The sequence below is a fragment of the Cervus canadensis genome, chromosome 2 (genome assembly GCF_019320065.1).
Source record: "Cervus canadensis isolate Bull #8, Minnesota chromosome 2, ASM1932006v1, whole genome shotgun sequence".
NCBI lineage: Eukaryota > Metazoa > Chordata > Mammalia > Artiodactyla > Cervidae > Cervus > Cervus canadensis.
This window is the reverse complement of record NC_057387.1, coordinates 38588956-38612225: the sequence shown is the minus strand read 5'-3', so window position 1 is coordinate 38612225 and position 23270 is coordinate 38588956. Positions and strand designations below refer to the sequence as shown.

Here is a 23270-nt window from a genome sequence, read left to right as displayed (position 1 = left end):
TGGTGACAGTGTTAAGAGAAGAAGTAGGAGTAGAAATAGAGTAGTGAGAATAATAACTGTCCTAAGCAAATTAGTGTAAGAGTGATAGGAATTATTGCCATGTGAGTAGGGTTTTCTCTCAATTCTTCTATTCCAATTATTATTGGTTAGTGGAAGCTATTAACTTATGTCAAACAGAACTGCTTTATGAATTCTAACATTTATTCATCTAGTTTCTTAGATTTTCTTAAGATATGAAATGCACAGCTTATTCTTATCTGGAAGATAGAAAAACTACCAGCAACATTAGATAAACAATAGTGGTAGTAAATGTAGGCAGGTTTGTGATGCAGGCAGAAAACACATGAGCTACACACTGAGGGGAAAATACACATAATCTGTGTATCTCTTATGCAAAAATAAGCCTAGATTTTCCAATTAGGAACAAAAATTAGGCAACCAAAAAGCAAGTGATATATACTAATAATGAAGCAAGTGAAGAAAACATTTAAAAACACAAGGAAAATAACACCTTTTTTTCTTAGGGCTTTATATACTAAATAGATATGTTATAACTAGATAGTCTGTTATTTTGTTTTCTCACAAATTTGAAGATGTTTCTGAGGTGCAGAATAATAGTTGATCCCAAGTTTATTTCCCTGGAGAAGAGACAACTCTAGCAATTGTCACAGTGATTTTCTAGAATTGAAGTTGCAAAACGCAGACATTGCAAACTTTGAGAAAGTTTCACACTATAGAAAACATGGATAGATTTTGGGTACAATAAATCCACAAATATTAAGACCAATTTAGATATTTATAAGGAATATATAGGGAGAGTTGAGAAGAGAACTTTGACTGGCTAGAAAAAGGACTTCTTGAAAAATATTTAACAAGATCATTCAAATTGTATGCCTAAATGAACACTCAAATTAGGGAGAATGAAATTTTTATTTAAATACATAATATCAGTGTAAAGGATAGTATACTATAAAGATAATAAAAATAAAAAAGCATAGTCTGCAAAAGAGTTGAACGTCTGCATAAGCAAGGTCATTGACACTTAGCTTATAATTTTGTATTTATGTTTCCTTTTTCATAATATTATATTTCATTATTTCACACATACTTTATCTGTAGATATTTCCATAACGAAATTCTTCTTACTTCAAAAAAAAGAAAGGAATATATAATATTTTTTAAAAAACCTCTCATGAAAAAAGGATATGTTTAGCTTACGTGTTCAGAGTAAAAATGTTGTTTTACTTATCTATGTATTAGAAAAGCATCAACAAAATCAACTCTCCTCTCTTTGTCTTATACACACACACAGAATTAGTGAGCATCATGAAAATTACAGATTTAAAAGATCAAGTTGTTGACATGAGATTATTTAGAGATTCTAAAGATGATTATTTTCTCAAAGACAATGTCTACGTTTTGGATAGTATCAACAAAAGTGTTTGTGTTTTTTACATCTGTCCATGGAATCTCCTTAGGTGTGATAATACTAAATGTTGTAGCATATGGAAAAAGAACAATTTGTGCTGCATTTCTTGGAAGTGAAAATGATCTTTCCACTGGAATAGCCAAGTACTGTCATTCCAAAATTTTGACAAGTTTCTTCAGAGACTTTTATAAAAGAACAGAATCCAGGTACTCAGGAGACCTTCCTGCTGAAATGAATTGCAATATCAGCTTGTGTTTTCCATGCAGTTGTGTTGGCATTCAAATATATAGCTCAGAATATATCTAAAATGATTTACTTAATGAGTGCATATAATTTGTTTTTGATGTTGCTGATTTGCTAAGTCGTGTCCAACTCTTTGGGACACTATGGAATGTTTAGCCCCCCCAGGCTCCTCTGTCCATGGGATTTCTCAGGCAAGAATTCTGGATTGGGTTGCCATTTCCTTCTCCAGGGGATCTTCCCCACCCAGGGGATCAAACCCACATCTCCTACATCGCAGGTGGATTCTTTGCCACTGAGCCACCAAATAAGCCTACATGTACATCCATATCTATGTTCATGTCGTCCCACTATCAAAAGGCTCCCTAATTGCAAGAATTGCACAGAAACTGAAAGGGGATTATAAGTGATTTTTGTTTTCTTATGTGAAGTTTTTTCTGTAATAAATAAATATTTATTTGTTTTCAGTAAAAATGTCATTTTAAATGAGTTTTAGAATAACTGCAGGGGCAACTGAATATGAATAATATCAAAGATCAAGTTTAGTTTTGAAAAGCAGGGCCCCCTGGACATAATTTAGATTGAAGGAGATTAGACACAGAATTAATTTAGTCTCCTTAATAAATCCACAGAAATGAAGCAGGAGGTCCTCCATGTTTGTCTGTTGGGTACAAAGTAGGGCTGGTGTTGACATCTGAAATAAGAAATTGTGGAGGACTCAGCAACATTATGGCAGACAGAGACTGGTTCCAGAACTTTAAAACAACAAGAATGTCTATTGTGCACCTTTGATTTGCAAAACCCGGTATTTCATAGAACATAGCAGTCAAGCAGATAGTCTCAACTGTAGGAAAATAAGCTAGATAGGAGGAAAGTCACAGGCCTGAGAATACAAGAAACTTCAGGAGAGGTTAAGGCTGGATTGACTAGATTAAGAAAGTGTCCCAAACTATTGCAGAAAATTGCAGATGAAGGTAAATTTCCAAACTCATTCTATGAGGCCACCATCACCCTAATTCCAAACCCAGACAAAGATGCCACAGAAAAAGAAAACTACAGGCCAGTATCACTGATGAACATAGATGCAAAAATTCTTAACAAAATTCTAGCAAACAGAATCCAACAACATATTAAAAAAATCATACACCATGACCAAGTGGGTTTTATCCCAGGAATGCAAGGATTCTTTAATATCCACAAATCAATCAATGTAATACACCACATTAACAAATTGAAAGATAAAAACCGTATGATTATCTCAATAGATGCAGAGAAAGCCTTTGACAAAATTCAACACTCATTTATGATTAAAACTCTCCAAAAGAGGAATAGAAGGAACATACCTCAACATAATTAAAGCTATCTATGACAAACCCACAGCAAGCATCACCCTCAATGGTGAAAAATTGAAAGCATTTCCCCTGAAATCAGGAACAAGACAAGGGTGCCCACTCTCACCACTACTATTCAACATAGTGTTGGAAGTTTTGGCCACAGCAATCAGAGCAGAAAAAGAAGTAAAAGGAATCCAGATAGGAAAAGAAGAAGTGAAACTCTCGCTGTTTGCAGATGACATGATCCTCTACATAGAAAACCCTAAAGACTCTACCAGAAAATTACTAGAGCTAATCAATGAATATAGTAAAGTTGCAGGATATAAAATTAACACACAGAAATCCCTTGCATTCCTATATACTAACAATGAAAAAACAGAAAGAGAAATTAAGGAAACAATACCATTCACCATTGCAACAAAAAGAATAAATACTTAGGAGTACATCTACCTAAAGAAACAAAGACCTATACATAGAAAACTATAAAACACTGATGAAAGAAATCAAAGAGGACACAAACAGATGGAGAAACATACCGTGTTCATGGATTGGAAGAATCAGTATTGTCAAAATGGCTATTCTACCCAAAGCAATCTATAGATTCAATGCAATCCCTATCAAGCTACCACGGTATTTTTCACAGAACTAGAACAAATAATTTCACAATTTGTATGGAATACAAAAAACCTCGAATAGCCAAAGTAATCTTGAGAAAGAAGAATGGAACTGGAGGAATCAACCTGCCTGACTTCAGACTCTACTACAAAGCCACAGTCATCAAGACAGTATGGTACTGGCACAAAGACAGAAATATAGATCAATGGAACAGAATAGAAAGCCCAGAGATAAATCCACGAACCTATGGACACCTTATCTTTGACAAAGGAGGCAAGGATATACAATGGAAAAAGACAACCTCTTTAACAAGTGGTGCTGGGAAAACTGGTCAACCACTTGTAAAAGAATGAAACTAGAACACTTTCTAACACCATACACAAAAAGAAACTCAAAATGGATTAAAGATCTAAATGTAAGACCAGAAACTGTAAAACTCCTAGAGGAGAACATAGGCAAAACACTCTCTGACATAAATCACAGCAAGATCCTCTATGACCCACCTCCCAGAATATTGGAAATAAAAGCAAACTAAACAAATGGGACCTAATGAAACTTAAAAGCTTTTGCACTACAAAGGAAACTTATAAGTAAGGTGAAAAGACAGCCTCAGATTGGGAGAAAATAATAGCAAATGAAGCAACAGACAAAGGATTAATCTCAAAAATATACAAGCAACTCCTGCAGCTCAATTCCAGAAAAATAAATGACCCAATCAAAAAGTGGGCCAAAGAACTAAACAGACATTTCTCCAAAGAAGATATACAGATGGTAACAAACATGAAAGATGCTCACATCACCCATTATAGAGAATGCAACATCAAAACCAAATGAGGTACATACACCCAGTCAGGATGGCTGCTATCCAAAAGTCTACAAGCAATAAATGCTGGAGAGGGTGTGGAGAAAAGGGAACCCTCTTACACTGTTGGTGGAATGCAAACTAGTACAGCCACTATGGAAAACAGTGTGGAGATTTCTTAAAAAACTGGAAATAGAACTGCCATATGACCCAGCAATCCCACTTCTGGGCATACACACCGAAGAAACCAGATCTGAAAGAGACACGTGCACCCCAATGTTCATCGCAGCACTGTTTATAATAGCCAGGACATGGAAGCAACCTAGATGCCCATCAGCAGACGAATGGATAAGGAAGCTGTGGTACATATACACCATGGAATATTACTCAGCCGTTTAAAAGAATTCATTTGAATCAGTTCTATGAGATGGATGAAACTGGAGCCCATTATACAGAGTGAAGTAAGCCAGAAAGATAAAGAACATTACAGCGTACTAACGCATATATATGGAATTTAGAAAGATGGTAACGATAACCCTATATGCAAAACAGAAAAAGAGACACAGAAGTACAGAACAGACTTTTGAACTCTGCGGGAGAAGGTGAGGGTGGGATGTTTTGAAAGACAGCATGTATATTATCTATGGTGAAACAGATCACCAGCCCAGGTGGGATGCATGAGACAAGTGCTCGGGCCTGGTGCACTGGGAAGACCCAGAGGAATCGGGTGGAGAGGGAGGTGGGAGCGGGGATTGGGATGGGGAATACGTGTAACTCTATGGCTGATTCATATCAATGTATGACAAAAAAAAAAAAAAAGAAAGTGTCCCACCCACCATCTACCCTATCCACTCCAAAGATACTGTAGAGTAGTTTTAGCTTTCCATTGTACTTGCAAGGAAAAGGGTAGTACTTGTCTTTGTTTCTGAATGTGTGTGTGTGCTCAGTCGTATCCAACTCTTTGCAGCCCCATGGACTGTAGCCCACCAGGCTCCTCTGTCCATGGGATTTTCCAGGTAAGAATACTGGAGTGGGTTGCCATGTCCTCCTCCAGAGGATCTTCCTGACCCAGGATACAACCCACATCTGAGTCTCCTGCAGTGGTAGGTGGATCTTTACCACTGAGCAGTCTAGGAAGCCCCAAGGTCAAAATATATATCCAGGTTAATAACTGATATCAGTACTTCTTAACTTTGTTGTTGTTCAGTTGCTAAGTCATGTTCGACACTGCAACACCTTGGTCTACAGCATGCCAGGGTCCTCTGTCCTCCACTGACTTCCAGAGTTTGCTCAAATTTATGTCCATTGAGTCGGTGATGCTATCTAACCATCTCATCTTCTGCCACCCCATTCTCCTTTTGCCTTCCTATTTAGGGAAAACCTTAACCTGTGTTCAATGATATTATGGATTTCTCCCATCCCTTTTGCTAATATTTGATGAAGAAATGGAAAGCAAGCTGTAATCTGTGCTGGAGACCAGTAAGAGGACACGGTGTCTACTCATGCATGTGTAGTACATCTGTAGCTGGATCCACCAATATCACAATTAACATTTTTGGTGTGTATTTAAATTTATTTATTTTTTATTGTAGGATAATGCTTTACAGAATTTTGCTGTTTTCTGTCAAACCTCAATGAATCAGCCATAGCTATACATATATCCCCTCTCTTTTGAAACTCCCTCCCATCTCCCTCCCCATCCCACCCCTGTAGGTTAATTCAGAGCTCCTGTTTGAGTTTCCTGATCCATACAGCAAATTCCCATTGGCTATCTATTTTACATATGGTAATGTAAGTTTTAGTGAGACTAAAGAATAAAGGTGCTTCCTTTTATATTTGCTTTGGCAAGTTTGATTTACAGACATGAGGGAAATATAATTTAATTAAAAGTACCTATTTTTTTTGAAGTTTTTGTTCTCATACAGTCAGTAGCAAATTGCAATTTAATTGAGGAATTTATTTTCTTATAAATGTTTGTGTGTGTCCTAAATAATTTTATATTTGCTTTGCTAGATTGTATGAAAGGGAAGAAGTTTTTCCATTTTTGACAGTTCACATTGTTTTAAAGAGATTTTGATTCTAAATCAATTTCACCAATGTATGTTGTTATGTAAGTGAATTCAGGCAACACCATTAACTAATCTATCCTCAGTCCCTCATTTATAGAAATAAGTTAACTGAATTTTTAAAATATTCAATATTATTTTAAAATCTGATATTCTGTGAAATGATATGCAATGATGAGCATTTAAAATGATGAGTCTTTTTTTTTTTTTTTTATTTCAACTACAGAGGGCAGGTCTTTATTCCCAATCCCGATCCCCCCTCCCACCGCCCTCTCCACCCGATTCCTCTGGGTCTTTATCAATACTAAAATTAATTTTGTTGCTATGTGGATTTTTTATTGAAATTTTATTTTCTGTGGAAATTTATATTCTTTTATGTTTTCAACAGCAACCAGAGTAGTGATAGGCAACTGCTACATTCTCTAAAATGTTTATTTTAAAAAAAATTATAGAAACTTTTAAAAAGTTATTATTTATTCATGCATTCAACACATTTAATGATTGCAAGTTTACCATACACATAGAATTACTTCCTAGAGATAAAAGGAGTGGGAAAAACAAGTGTTTGCCACTAATAAGTTCACAGTCTCTTGGTATCCTTTTGGCAAATTAATATTATTTTCAGAAAATGCTTGTCAAAAATGCTTATTGAGGAAAATATTATAAAATTATAAATTGCAGTGGAAAATGTATTTAAACTAACATTTAAACGTATCCTTATGGATGGGTAAGACAATATTAAAAATGTAGAAATTGTTACCAAAACTATAGAATCTAAGCAAATAAAGGTATATGGAAAATTCCACTTAGGATGAAGTGAGCCTAGAAATCCAATTCTATTGCTTCAGAGATCAGTTATTACAGGACATCCTAAATATGGGGGAAAAAATTTGATCATGAAACCAAACTGACTCCTTTCTTTGTGACTAATACTCTATTTCTGGAAAATATGCATTTCAAAGCACCATGAAGAGCTGAAATTATGAAAGAGGAATTCAAAGGCTTGAAAGCTCAGCTGGTCTGAGGTGAGGAAAAGAATGTGGAGTTTGAAACACCAAAGTAAATTACTCTGGGCATGAACTCTGGGAAATCAGGAGCCATACCCTAGAACAACCCTTTATTACTATTTATGATTGTTAAATTCCATACCCTTTATTTTTTAATCAAAAGTCTTTTTGTTCTATCCTAATCCTTTCGGGATGAAAATATTTAGTTTGAAATGGCTTCATTATTTTCCAAAAAGTGAATTCATTGCAGTTTCCTATTAATGAAACTCTTGATCCTATTTAGTATTAGAATAATCATACTTATAGACACATGATACACACTTTAAGAATAAAAGCAGCCTTATGTAATGAGGAGCAATTTAAACTAGAATGATCTTTTACAACACCAAAATGAATTTTGTTGGTATGTTGGTATTCTGTTACAATTTTAAATATGTACTTAGTCACTTGTTTTTTACCTAAGTATTCAAAATATGATAACTATATGACCATAGAGAATTTTATTTTGAATGCTTAGCCTTGAGTCAGACCAATATTTTGTTAATGTTTCAGGAGTCAGATCTTCTAATTTAAATCAGCATCATTAAAGCTATCATCTCTGTCAGAAAAAATTAAAGTTAGCACATCTGCAAGGCAAAACAGCTCGCCAAGTCCCACTGTCTGCAGGCAGACTGCCCAAAAAAACAAAAAATAAATAAATAAAATAATTAATGTCACTTTCAGCCATTTGTGCTGAAGCACAGTATTACTCTTAGCTTGAATGGTGCTAGTGGAAGGAGTTCAAAAACAGGAAATGAAAGGGGAAAAAAGAGGCTCTTTCATGGATTACTGGATCTTTAGACACCAAACTGCCTTTACCTCTGAATTCTCTTCTTATAAAAATTCTAATTTACCTTTATTCTGGAAAAATAAAAATATATATAAAGTAGTAATCTGATATAACTTAAAATGTAAATGTTAATTTCATCTTTTTGATAATCTTGCATTATCAAAGTTTGACTGGCCTGAGAATCTGAAGAAAATACCTCCTTATTAACAGCCCCTCTCTAAAAAACTGCCATTTCTCAAAGAGATGAAAAACAGTCTAATTTCATGTACAGATAAAAAATTTTTGCACATTTTTTATGTGCTCTAGTATAAAAGAAGATTAGTGCTGGTAGTAGAAAACTACATTTGGGGTTTCTAGTTTCCATGAAATTTTTTAATTTTTTTTTTTTTTTAATTTCAAGGTCCTTAAATGGAAGGAAAAAAATGCATTTTTAGTTCATGGCCTGGTTTTAATTTTTTCCACTCTACTTCAGTTGACTGCAACCATGCAGAGACCAAAAAATTATTTCACACTAAATGTACTGTAGGAAGGGAGTGGTGTTAGTGGTTAGAGTGTGGGACTTACAGTTCAATTTTGTGAGTTCTGTTTCTTGCTTAATCCCTGGCAAGCCCTGTGGTTTTGTGATCATCACTTATATGGTCATTTAGGGGTTTGCCTATCTAAGAACTGGGTGTTATGAGTGCTATGAGTGCTCTGCCCTCCTAAGAAGTCATGTTAAAGAGAGACTTGCATTCAATTCCCTACACAATGTGAACCAAGTTTGTATTTTTAACTTGTCATCTGACCCCACCTCTTGTGATATAATCCTTAAAATGTTTTATTTCAGGTTTGCCCTAATAATGTTCTCTTGTACGTACCACATGTAATATTCACCAGATATTGAAATTGTACCCACCCTCCATATCCAGCTGTATCTCACTGGGTCCTAATTATTAAAATTCATTTGGTTATGAGAAACAGGAATCTTCTCTGGTTAGGTTAGGCCACAAAAGAAATCATTTGTAAGTGTTCATCAGTATCTCTCTGAAGCCAAGGAGAAATTGATCAACCATGCATTAAGGGACATGGGAATTAGAGTAGATTCTAATTCTATTTATCAAAATAATTTATGAATTCTTCCACTGAGATACTGTCAATAGTATGGTTCTGTTTCCATGGCTCCACAAGTTCTTTCATTTTAATACTGTACTCTGAATGCCTAGGAAAAGACTATAATTGGCACGTCAGTATGGAAAGTCTCATTTCTAAATTGTCTTTGTGTGTGTGTGTGTGTGTGGCCTGGGCATAAGATTATTTTATTCAGCAGGAAGTTGCCATGAATGTAAGAGAGAAAAGACAATCCCCAGAAGCAATTCTTGGGAGATAAAATGATAGGTCTCTAATATATTCAAAATTCATCCATGATTCAACATTTTAAACTGATTTCTTATCATGTATTAGATACTGTAAGATGGGCTTAGAACACATATGTAAATATAATGGCATCTTTGCCTTCGAGGAATGTTTGCTCTATGGGAGAGAAACACAAACAACAATATATTATGCAACTATTACAGGCAGGTTTGGAAAGAAATGTAATGAAAACATATGAGGAGGAGAATAATTAATTCTTCCTAAAAAGAGCATGGAAATTATACAGACAGAATTGCCTCAAGTTCCAAGTAATAGAAAACCAAACTTCAACCACTTGAAATGCAGTGTTTTGTTTGTTTTGTTTTGAAGCACATAATAAGAATTCTGAAGGTGTGTGGTTATTGACATTTGGACAACAGTTCAGTGAATGATGTCAAATATGTCCACAATTAAGTGCTGGAACTCAGCCTGGAAGTCAGCAGGATGTCTTTTATCAAGAAAAAGAAAAGAGAGAGCTTTCCCCATACACCCCAAGCTGACACTGTTTACTTCTCAAGGTCACCAGATCAACTATAGATATAAAATAAGCATTTGTCTTCCCCAAGACCTTTAGAGATACTGCCACTGACATTAAGGGACCACAGATTGTTCTTTAGAAAATGTTGCAGGAAGTGTGACTGTCTGCACTTCCTATTCCTATATTGCCTCCTCATGTTCCAGTCTCTATTCCAGGTCATCTATGAACATAGTTCTTGTCTTTGCGTGACCTCCAAGAGCTCCTCCCACTCACAGTCTTCATACTGTGCTCTCATGAACCCTGGTCTTCCCTGGAGGCTCAGCAGTAAATGAGGAGACCCGAGTTCCACCCTTGTGTCAGGAAGACCCCCTGGAGAAGGAAATGACAACCCACTCCAGTATTCTTGCCAGGGAAATCCCATGTACAGAGAAGCCTGGTGGGCTATGGTCCACAGGGTCTTGGATTCAGACACGACTGAGCACACATGCCATGCATCATTCTCAAGCTCTTCATAGAATATGCACTTCTCTTTGCCTGACTGAAATTCACTCTCTGACTTTTCCACACACTTTGGGCCAGGAAATGAGGTTCATTTCCTCTTTGTTATTCAGCTATTTCTTAGAAATTATTATTTCTCCATCATTGCATAAAAACTCATGCATATTTGACATTTTAGCTATTTGGTCCTCTGCCCTTCCTCATTATTTTGCTGCTACGTACTCCAATTATCAAAGATTTTGCCATTGCTTTAGGATTTTCTTCTCCACTTTAACCTCTGCCATTGTCTTGGAAGGGCTTCCAGGTGGTGCTAGTGGTAAAGAACTCGCAAGACACAGGGGTGATCCCTTGATTGGGAAGATCCCCTGGAGGACGGGACAGCAGCCCACTCCAGTGTTCTTGCCTAGAGAATCATGGACAGAGGAGCCTGGCAGACTATGGGTCCATAGGGTTGCAAAGAGTTGGACATGACTGAAGCGACTCAGTGTGTTCTGCACACATTGTCTTGGAAGGATTATTAAATCCAAATGGATAACCGATCTAACACATGGCTCTTCTTTCTTGTGGGTGGGCAGTTAGGCTCTGCTAAAACCCCAGAAGGTTAGGTACTGGTAAGACAGTTTCTCCTGGGGGCAGACCTTATTAAAGAAAAACATAGATGTGTTTCACCATGGCTCATTTTCCCCTTTCCCTTCCAGAAGTATGCGTATATTTCTCTCTAGTATTCAACGTGAGAACCTGGTAGAAGGCCTAGAGCTGAAAATCACCAAGTGTAGGCTTTATGCCTGGGTCCCCCTGAAGTTTCTGACTCTCAGAATTTTCCACACAGCCTCTAGCAATTCATCAGTTACAGTTTAGGTTTTCCTATCCTGGGCACTGGTCCCCCTGGAGTTTCTACTTGTTGGCTTCTGCTCAGGTTGTGATTCTCTGTCTGTCTCTCCAATTTGGGATGCAGCAGTTTGCTCTCTGATGAAGGTAAGAAGAGTTATTGATTTTTTGGTTTGTTCAACTTCTTACTTGTTAGGATGGACTGCCAAGCATTTTACTTATGAAAATTGGAATTTCATTTAAATTTTGTGGCCTATGGTAGGCCACATTTCTCATGGTAGAAATCTATCTTCACAGCTCAAGTTCTACTATTTTTTTTAAAGTGTTCTTTTGAAAATTGTTTCTTACACTTAGTTGGAATTTCTGAGTATAATTTTTCAAAAGTTAAAAATATTTATATTTAGCAACATACTCCTAGGTATTCTTTCAAGTGGTCTCTAAATTTCATTTAACATTTATGACTTAGGCATCGATGATGTAATTGTAAAGAAAATTGACAAAAACCCCTTCCTATCTGGAGTTTTGTTTCTAGGAGAGGAGACAGAATTGAACAATGTAAGTAAGATATGTATTATATTACATAATGAAAGAACTACAGAGGAAAAATAACCCGGAAAGGCAGTTATAAAATGGTGTATGCTTATGAAATTTCAGTTGGCATGGTAAAGGAATGCCTAATAAGAAAGTATATCTAAAACAAGGAGGAAGTGAGGGAGCATGCAAACAATGTGAGGACAATAAGTACAAAGTCCCTGAGGCAAGATTGTGTATCACAGGTTAGAGAAAACAGCAATGAAACCAACCATTGTGGCTGGTGTGGAGAGAACTAAGAGACCCTGAGGGCTACAATAAGGACTTTGATTTTTAATCTGGGCAAGGCAGAATGCCACAGAGTTCTTTGATCAGGGTAGTGACATCATTATGTTTTAACAAAATCATTCTGGCTACTTTGCTCATAATAGACTGCCAGGAAGCTAAGGATAAATATAGGGAAAACTATTGGAGGCTGGGGCTTCCCTGATAGTTCAGACAGTAAAGAACCTGCTGGCAAGTGGGAGACCCAGGTTTGATCCTTTGATCAGGAAGATCCCCTGGAGAAGGGAATGGCTACCCACTCCATTATTCTTGCCTGAAGAAATCCATGGACAGAGGAGCCTGGGTGGCTACAGTCAATGGTGTCACAAAGAGTCCAACATGACTGAGCAACTAATACTTTCACTTTTCATTAGAAGTCTATTGCAAAAATCTAGGTGAAATATTATGGAAGCTTGGACTATATTGATAGCAATGGAATGGGAGTAGACAAATTGCAGAATATTTTGAAGACAGGCTTCTTAACCAATGATTCTAAAATTATAATGATAGTAGGGGATGTTACTTTAATACATGAATATAATTAATTAGGGTGTGTTGTGAAATAATTTATTTGAAACCCCATTTTATATAGATATGGGCTTCCCAGGTGGCACTAGTTGTGAAGAATCCTCCTGTCAATGCAAGAGACATGAGAGACATAGGCGGGTTCCATCCTGTATCAGGAAGATCCCCTGGTGAAGGGAACGCTAACCTACTCCAGTATTCTTGTCTGGGAAATCCCATGGACAGAGGAGCCTGGCGGGCTATGGTCAGTGGTGTCACAAAGAGTTGGTCACCATTGGGCACACACACACAACATTCTACTTGTCTTTTTGATCATTGTAATGCTTAAGCTTAACAGATTCATTGATTTTTTTTAAAGTTAGGTTTGAGGAATAAATGCCAATTTGATTTTTAAACAAATGAGTCCCTAGTTTTCATATGCAGACAATACTCAGAGAAATTTTTCTTGTGTTTTTGTGTTTTTATAAGAGTAAAAGAAAACCACACTAAATCTGCAGTTGTATAACTTATGTTTCCCTCCAATTCTTTGCTATCAATAAATGTGTAAGTTAGTATTCTGAATAATTCTCCCCTTTATTACGTTTCTTGTATATGTTAGCAATTTTTGGAGTAAAGTTAAAGTGGGAAATGTGAATAATTTGACAATAATCTTCATTTTCTTATTGGCAGAATGCTAACAAAAGCATTTAGAAATTTTAGTTTTTACATTTAGCAAATTATATTGGTAGACTTAAAAGGAGTGTGATTTTTTGTAATTTTTAAGTTAAATTATAGCGTATGTACTATACAAAACAATGCAGTTCCAAAAATTTTTTACAAAAAACGCTAATCCATGTAAGTAAAACTCAGATAAAAAATTGCAACTTTAGGGAAACTGATTGTTTCCTTGTGAGAATGCCCTCTGGTGACCCTTCTGATTATTACCCTTCCTCATATTGAACTGATTTTCACTTAATTTTTAACTTTATAGAAATGGAATCATATAGTATATATTAACATATACAGTATATATTTATTTATATTATAATTGTATATTAATTATAAATATATTGATTTATATTAATATATTAATATTCCCTCAACAATATATTTTTTGATTCATCATTGTTATTGCATATAATTGTAGTTTGTTTATTCTTATTGTTGGATATAGTATTCCATTATGAATCTATCACAATTTATCCATTGTACCATTGACAAATTTGGGTTGTTTCCACTCTTGGCATTATCTACAGTTCTATCTATTTCAGTGTTCATAATAAAAGTTCTGTTGAGCAGATATTCAGGAGTAAAAGTGCTGGGTTATAGGGACTGTTTATTTGTTCAACTTGGGCTTCCTCAATGACTCAGCAGAGAAGAATCTGCCTGCAATGCAGGAGACACAGGAGACATAGGGTTTGACCCCTGGGTGGTAAAGATCTCCTGGAGAAGGGAATGGCAACTCACTCTAGTATTCTTGCCTGGAGAATCCCATGGACAGAGTAGACTGGTGGGCTACAGTCTATAGGGTTGCAAAGAGTGGGACACGACTGAAGAGACACAGCATGCACACACGTGTGTTCAACTTATTAGATAATGTACTTCCATAGTAATTACACCAATTCACTCTTCAGTGGCAGTGTATGAAAGTCTTAGTAGTGAAGGATATTTTAAATGTACATTTAAGTCATAATTTTTCCTTATTATTAATCATTCTTCATCAGAGCCATGAACTTCTAAATATCAATCGCTGACTTGTCATGATCTGCCCCAGGTGGATATCAGGTAGATTGGGTCAAATTAATTTAATTGATTGTAACTTTTTGTCACAATTGTTTACCTGTCTTTTTCTTAAGTATAGTTGCACTTATAATTTGTTTATGTTACTATGTGAATAAAACACAGCTTTTTTTTTTTTACTTCTACAAATTCTATGTAACAGATTTTATCTGCTATCCTTTCCATCTCTTTCTATCAAAAAAATAATTTTCTTGTCAATAGTTATCATTATGCCCTAAGATGACTTTTATTATTTTATCCTGAGGTTTTTCTATTTCTATGTGCATACAGTTTTCTTCTTTTATATAGCTAGCTAGCTATAATATTTATCATATATATTTGATAAGATATATATGATATGATATATACAATACAACCATGTATATATGTACAGTCTGGGCACCTTCTGTATACTTGTTCTGTGTTGGGCAGTAACCCAGGGAAATAGTCACAGGTGAAATGGCCACTTATACTGTTGAACAACATACAGGGAAATCAATTATTACTTTTTGCACTTGGACTTCCTTTCAAAAAGAGTCCCATATTGAGGCATTGTTCATAATTCCTTCATTAATAAAAGATAGGGCAAAACTTTGGGACTTTCCTTTTCTAACAGGAATAAAATCAGTTATCCCAAAAGTGGTTCATGAAATACAAAGAGAACTTAATCTAGCAACAAGACAACTCATTTGCTTCTGGAAAATCAATTTTCATCCATTAGTTGAATGGACATCTTTTAGTACAAGGTAACCTGCCTAATTTCAAGCAAGATTATCATTATTCCTGGAAAACTTTGTTTGGAGCTGGCATTTAGGATGACCCCACACAACTTACAAATTATGTTATGATATCAAATGGACTTTTAAAGCAGGGCAGTGTTTTAAGAAGAATTATGGTGATTTGATAGAAAATAAAATCCTTGAAAAGAAATATTGGTTTCTAACATATTTGTATTCAGGGTCAGCAGTGGAAGACTTTAAGAGGTAGCTGGAAATGTTTTGAGCCAATTTCAAGGTGACTTTAATATTAATCCAGAGACATTTACAAAACGAGCCTACTTAGTCCTGGAAAAAGAAAAACTAGTGAGGGTAACTTGTTTCAATTCTTCTTAAATTGGAACACATGTATTAATATTGACAACTCTAATATAGCCACATTTGCAGGTGACAGTAGAAAATAATAAAAGAGCTAATGCTAGGTTCAATTTCAAGATTTCCAATATTCTAAAAAGGAGTAAGAGGCAGAATAAAGATAAGTGCAACTCAAGTGATGAAATGCCACTTTGACAGAGTTAAAATCAAAGTCTACTTTTTTGTTTTCAAAATCTATTGTAGAACCTCCCATCAGGGCATAGCAGTGTTGTAGTGTTAGTCGCTCTGCCGTGTCCGACTCTTTGTGATTCCATGGACTGTAGCCTGCCAGGCTCCTCTGTCCATGGAATTTTCTAAGCAAGAATACTGGACTAGGTGACCGTTTCCTCCTCCAGGGTATCTTCCCAACCCAGGGATTGAACCCATGTCTCTTATATCTCCTGCATTGGCAGGCAGGTTCTTTACCACTAGTGCCACCTGGGAAGCATTAGGCATAACAGGACCCTAAATTTGGGAATAGCTGGCCTCAAAACAATATTGATTTTTCTAATTAATCTACCTGAAATACCTTTCTATTTATTTAGATCTCCTTTGATTTTTTTCATGATAGTTTTGTAGTTTTCAGTTTATTTTCTTAGAAAAGTACTTTTGTGGGAGGAGGAGATGCTATAGTAAGTGGTATTGCTTATTTTAATTTCAAAGTAAATTTTTTTTTTTGCTGGTATATAGAAAACAATTGTCTTTTGTATATTAACCTTGTATCTTGAGATCTTGGATGCCTTTTCACTATTACTTCCAAGATTATTTTTGCAAATTGTCTACAAAGGCAATGATCTCATCAATTTATATACAGCAATTCTATTTCTTTCTTTATAAGCTGCACATGTTTTTCTTTGTATTCTTTTATTTCTTATCTTCTTATTTCCTTGTGGTACTAGATAGAATAACCAATCTGATGTTGAATAGGAATGGTCAGATCAGATACATTGCTTGTGTTTTTAGTCTTAACCAGTAAACATGTTAGCTGTAGGTTTTTCAAATATATTCTTTATTAAGTTAAAGAAGCTCCCTTTGATTCCTAGTTTTTTGAGCGTTTTGTTTTTTATGAATAGGTGTTGAACTTTATTAACTACTAGTTTTCATTAACTTTGATAGTATAATAAGTTATATCGACTGATGTACAAATATTGAATCAGCCTTGAATCCTGGAATGACCATACTTGAGAGAAGTTAGCCTTTTTATTTTTTGCTGAATTAAATTGATAATATTTTGTTTGGAATTTTTTCTCCTGTATTCCTGAGGGATGTTGGTCTGCTTTCTTTTCTTCTAATGTCTTTATTTGGTTTTGGTATTAGGGTAATGTTAACCTCATAAAATTAGTCAGGAAGTGCCCATAGCTTCTATTTTCTGAAAAATATAGTGAGGAATTAGTATCATATTTCTTTTAAATATTTGGGTCTAGTTATTTTCTTTCTTTCTTTTTTTCTTTTTGGAAGATTTTATATTATTGACTCTATCTTTAGAACAAGCATAAGAGTATTCTTATCTTTGTGTGTGCAAGCTCAGTCTTTTGCGACCCCACGGACTGTAGCTCACCAGGCTCCTCTGTCCATGGACTTTTCCAGGCAAGAAATACTGGAGTCGGTTACCTAGAGAATTCCATGGGCAGAAGAGCCTGGCAGGCTGCAGTCCACGGGGTCACAAAGAATCTGACACAAATGAGCAACTAACACTTTCACTAATAAGGAGCAATGTTTTTCTTAATATCTTGGGCCTGCACTGTATGAAAGCCTCCTGGTCAAGTTATTTTAAGAGCAATGGGAAGCCAATAAAAATTTTTAATAGGGTGTAAAACTGATCATATCTGCATCCCCCAAACTTTGCCTGAGATATGTAGTGGAGAACAGATTGGAAGTAAGCCAGCGTGGATGTGTGCAGAATGCTTAAGGAGCCACTGAAGTATCCATGTCAGACAAAATGTGAGCTTGAATGTGTTGTGGTTGTTCAGTAGCTCAGTCATATCTGACTCTTTGTGGCTCCATGGACTGCAGCGCGTCAAGCTTCCATGTTCTCCAATATCTCCTGGAATTTGCTCAAACTTATGTCCATTGAGATGGTGATGCAATCTAACCATCTCATTCTCTGTCGTCTCCTTCTCCTCCTTCTCTCAATCTTTCCCAGCATCAGGATCTTTTCAATGAGCTAGCTGTTCACAACAGGTGGCCAAAATATTGGAGCTTCAGCTTCAGCATCAGTCCTTGCAATCAATATTCAGGGTAGATTTCCTTTAGGATTGATTGGTTTCATCTCCCTGCTGTCTGTGGACTCTCAAGAGTCTTCTCCAGCACCACGGTTTGAAAGCAACAATTCTTCAATGCTCAATCTTCTTTATGGTCCAACTCTCATGTCCATATATGACTCCTGGTGAAACCATAGCTTTGACTATAGGGACCTTTGTTGGCAAAGTGATATCTGTGCTTTTTAATATGCTAGGTTTGTCATAGGTTTTGTTCCTTTAGTGTGAGTGGTGGTGAAAATGACTAGACTAGAATAAACATGAGATCTATTGAAAGTAAAATTGACAGTTTTAACTTATTCGTATGTCAATGAGGCTGTTGACAGCAGAGTTGCAAATATAATTTGATCTCTATAAATAGGATAATTCTTTATGTAAATTTGTATTTCCCAGAATACAATTCTGTACTTCTTGGGTAATGCAGATTTTAGGTATGAAATTGGGACCAATATAAAGTGCATCCCAGACCAAAGTCATCTGTGATATGGGGAGACATATCAAAAAATACATGGAAAGAGATTGATGGGAAAATAAGGGAAAGAGCTTTTGTATTATAGTATAAAATTATTTAAAAGCAGGGGATTTAAATCTGAAGGACTCATAATCACGTTTTCTCAGCTAGCAAGTTGGGATAGAATTTTTTCTTAGTTGCTCAGTTGTGTCAGATTCTTTGCAATCCTGTGGACTGTAGCCTGCCAGGCTCTTCTGTCCAGGGAATTCTCCAGCTGGGTCTTAAGATAGGGACAAATTACTTAACACTCTTGGGAGTCCCTTGGACTGCAAGGAGATCCAACTAGTCCATCTTAAAGGAACTTAGTCCTGAATATTCATTGGAAGGACTGATGTTGAAGCTCCAATACTTTGGCCACCTGATGCAAAGGGCTGACTCATTTGAAAAGACGCTGATGCTGGAAAAAATTGAAGGCAGGAGAAGAAGGGGACAACAGAGGATGAGATGGTTGGATGGCATAACCGACTCAATGGACATGAGTTTGAACAACCTCCGGGAGTTGGTGATGGACAGGGGGGCCTGGCGTGCTGCAGTCCATGGGTTCTCAAAGAGTCGGACACAACTGAAAGGCTGAACTGAACCGAACTGACTTAACACCTAGATATTAATACAGTGGTAATGTTAGGTATAGACTCAAAATGTGAAGACAATGAGTTTGGATTCAACTTCTTTCCCTGTAATGTTAAGCCAGTTGAATGCCAAGGGAAAAATTCTTCTTTAAATCTATTCACTGTGAAAAATGATGAGAACATATATTAGTCTCAGAAAATTATCTATGTAATTAACCTAATTTTAAGATTGATGAACAATTGAGTGTAAACCCATGTTTTTTAAGGAAAGATTTAATTGATATAAACAAGTCCAGACAGCATTTTCAGAGCATAATGTTAAAAATACAGGTTAAGAAACAGCCCAACTTATTTAAATTTCATATTTACTACTTCTTGACTAGATGACTTTGTAGGAAGTACTTAAATTCTCTTGGCCTCAGCTGACTCATCTATAAATTAAGAAAATAATGCTATCTCATATGATTATAGTAAGAATTAAATAATAGATATAAAGCACTTGAATAACTTTTATGTGTGTATCTTTTTATCTACCTATCAATGGCTCAATAAATATTGACTTACCTATTATTATTCTTGCTTTCCATATCTGTAAAATTGATGTAATATACAGCTCCGAGGTATGGCGAGGCTTAACTAATGTTGGTGATTTAGTTGCTAAGTCATGTCTGACTCTTGAGACCTCATAGACTGTAGCCTGCCAGTCTCCTCTGTCCATGGGATTTCCCAGGCAAGAATACAGGAATTGTTTGCCATTTCCTTCTCCAAGTGATGGTCCCAACCTGAAGATCAAACCTGGGTCTCTTGCATTGCAGGCAGACTCTTTACCTACTGAGCCATCAAGGAGGCTCTGTTTACGATCTCTGAATGGGACAAGAATTCCTTGGTGAGGATGTTAACTGTGTTTCTTCTGAAAATAGGCATTCTTAGAATATACATTCTTGCAGTGTGAATGATGATGACCTAAGCTATCACGAAGAGTGACCTGCCATGTGTGTTAGTTAGTAAGAATTCCTGCAGGTATCATTTCTAATATTCATCTGTCACTTACTATGTAGCCTGACTGTTCATAAATGGTTTGGGCATTTTTAGTTAGGAGGGACTCTTAAGAGTTAATCACCTTTTATTCACTCTGAAAGCATAAGAGTTACTTGGGAATTCCCTTTTGAATAATCTCTGTCAAACATTGTTTATTTTTAAATAAACACATCTATCCCAGGTATATCTAAAGCATTTATTTCTGAATGAACATTTCTATCCCAAGTTTGTTTAGTATAAACTTCTGTGAAGTTCTCTAGATACACCTTTAATTGCCACAACCCACTGCAAAGGGCAATAAATGACACTAGAGTTTTTTCTAGATAAATTTTTGACACAGATGTTAAAGGGTTTTTTTAAAAAAAATTTTTAAAGTGTTGATAAAGATAGGCATAGTTCCAGAGAAGAATTCAGGGTGATTATGAGTATTCAAGAAAATAGTAAGTCAAACTTGAGCTATGTTTAAATGAAGGGGGAAAGGGCTTTAGGCAAGGTGCTGTTCTGTGCTTAGTCACTCAGTCATGTCTGACTCTTTGCGACCCCATGGACTGTAAGCCGGCCAGGTTCCTCTGTCCATGGGGATTCTCCATGCAAGAATACTGGAGTGGGTGGCCATGTCCTCCTCCAGGGGATCTTCCCAACCCAGAGATCAAACCCAGGTCTCCTGAATTGCAGGAGGATTCTTTACCATCTGAGCCACCAGGGAAACCCAAGAATGCTGGGTTGGGTAGCCCATCCCTTCTCCAGGGTATCTTCCTGACCCAGGAATCAAACCGGAGTCTCCTGTGTTGCAGGTGAATTCTTTACCAGCTGAGCTACCAGGGAAACCAAGGAGTACTTTGTAAATTAAAATTTGCATGAGAAATCAAACAATGTCAGTAAAGATATATTCTTAAGAACATTTCCCAACTCCAACTTGCCATCCTTAACCCTGACTTTGTGTACTTTTGGAAACTTTCATGATATATGATATTTCTATTACCAATTCTGATATATTTGTATTCTACTGTCTGTGAGATAATATTATTAAAATAATTTATTTTGCACGTAAGAAAAGTGAACATATTGTAAGACATATTGTAAGATACACTAAATTTTTAAATGTGCCTACATAAAGCAAAAAATGAAAGCACACCCAATACATTCATTATTAAACATGACAGATAGCATTAAAGTGTGTGCATCCTTTGATTTCAAAAGATAATTTATTATGCTTCTCTTGCCTTCTGCAAAATGATTGATCCAAAGATTAAATTCTTTTAATTTTATATAGCAAAGAACAAAACTCTTTCTAGGCCATTGCTGATTTAAGGTTAGTTAGATATCATTTGCTGCAAAACAAATCTCAGAATTCAGTGGTATAAATAAATTACCATTTTATTATGCTTACAGTTTTATAGGTCAAATGTTCAGACACACACAGGTTGGATGATGGTCTCTGCTCTATGATGTCTGGGGTCAAAGATGAGAAGATCGAAATAGTTGGAAGTAACTTAACAGGTTGGGAACTGGAATCATCTGGATACATTTTCATTCATTTATCTTGTGCCAGAGCTGGGATGACTCAAATTTGGGTTTAGCTGGAATTGTCAATCAGAATGTCTTCATGTGGCTTTTCCATGTTACATGGGCCTCCTAATGGCATGGCAACCTGAGTAGTAGGACTTTGTACATGATGACTCAGGGTTTCAAGAAGAATTGTTCCAGATAACAAGATGAAGCTGTACAGTCTTTCATGAGCTTGTATGCTGTACTGTATTGATTGAAGCAGTCACAATCTTGTGCAGGTTCAAGGACAGGTGATATAGACCCTATATCGTGATGAGATAAAGCAGCCCATCAAATAATTTGTGACTACATTGGGCTTCCCTGGTGGCTCAGACCGTAAAGAATCTGCCTGCAATGCAGGAGACCCAAGTCCAATTCCTGGGTTAGGAAGACTCCCTGAAGAAGGGAATGGCAACCCCCTCCAGTATTCTTGCCTGGGAAATCCCATGGACAGTGGAGCCTGTTGGGCTACAGTCTAGGGTCGCAAAGAGTTGGAAAAGACTGAGTGACTTTCACTTTCACGTTTTAAAACTGCCACAACCTGAGTCCTTGAGAAGTTATCCTTACTGTTTTTATAGATTTGCAACACAAAACGTTTCGGAACACTAGGTGTTTCTAGTATTAGCATAACAAATATCAGAGATGAGTTTTAGATATTACAATGTGTGCTCAGGTGCTCAGGCCTGTCTAACTCTTTGCGACCCAATGGACTGTAGCCTGCCAGGCTTCTCTGTCTATGGGATTTTCCAGGCAAGAATACTGAAGTGGGTTGCTGTCTCCATGGAATTTTCCCAACCCAGGGATATAGCCCATTCCTCTTGTGTCTTCTTCATTGGCAGGTAGATTCTTTACCACTAGTGCTACCTGGAAAGCCCAGATATCAAGTATTAAATCACAATTTCCATTTTCTTCAATTAATGACTATACCTAATACTTTAAAGAACAAGACCTACATTTAAAATATCACCAGGTAGACATGGATTTCTAAATATGTCTTATAAAGATACTTTTTTTCATTTACTACAGATTATTATATCCAAGTCAATAAAATAGTATTTTAACTTTTTCATATTCCCTTTTTATGCATTCTGGAACCTGGAAGTACTCTTTTTTGGAGAACTGGCATTAAAATGATATTTGTTAAAATGGAATTCCACATATACTTCAAAAGCTGACAAAATACTGGAATGCAACATGTTAATGGAATGAGTGAAAACAGAAAGCAATGTATTTGACATTGGTTGCTCTCAATTGAAGGTACTATATCTCAGATGGAATTATATATTTTAAGAGAATATCAGGCAATTGGAACATATACAAAGAAATCAACCAAAATGATGATTTGGAAAAAATAGCACTGTTTTTAAAAGTTTAAAATATGTAGACTATTTTCCCTCAATTAATCTTTTATATTATATAATATTTTGTTGTATTCAACTCATTTAATATGTATATTTCACACTGAATCTTTACAAAAGCACCGACAGTTCTTTTTTTATGATTTTATTTATTTATTTAATTTATTTTTTTTTGCCGCTCTGGGTCTTCTTTGCTTTTTGC

At 36.0% G+C, this 23270-nt stretch overlaps 1 long non-coding RNA gene across 3 annotated transcripts in view; it reads left to right on the top strand.

Annotated features, from left to right (window-relative positions):
- LOC122436624 overlaps window positions 1-11039 on the top strand; it is a 29697-nt gene extending 18658 nt beyond the window's left edge. For 2 of the 3 annotated variants that reach the window (XR_006268054.1, XR_006268053.1), the window contains exon 3: window positions 5795-6095. This is a non-coding gene — a long non-coding RNA (uncharacterized LOC122436624). Of the gene's footprint in view, window positions 1-5794; window positions 6096-10985 lie in introns of those variants that run through there. The other variant, XR_006268055.1, reaches the window with a different exon arrangement.
- The last annotated feature ends 12231 nt before the right edge of the window (window positions 11040-23270 follow it).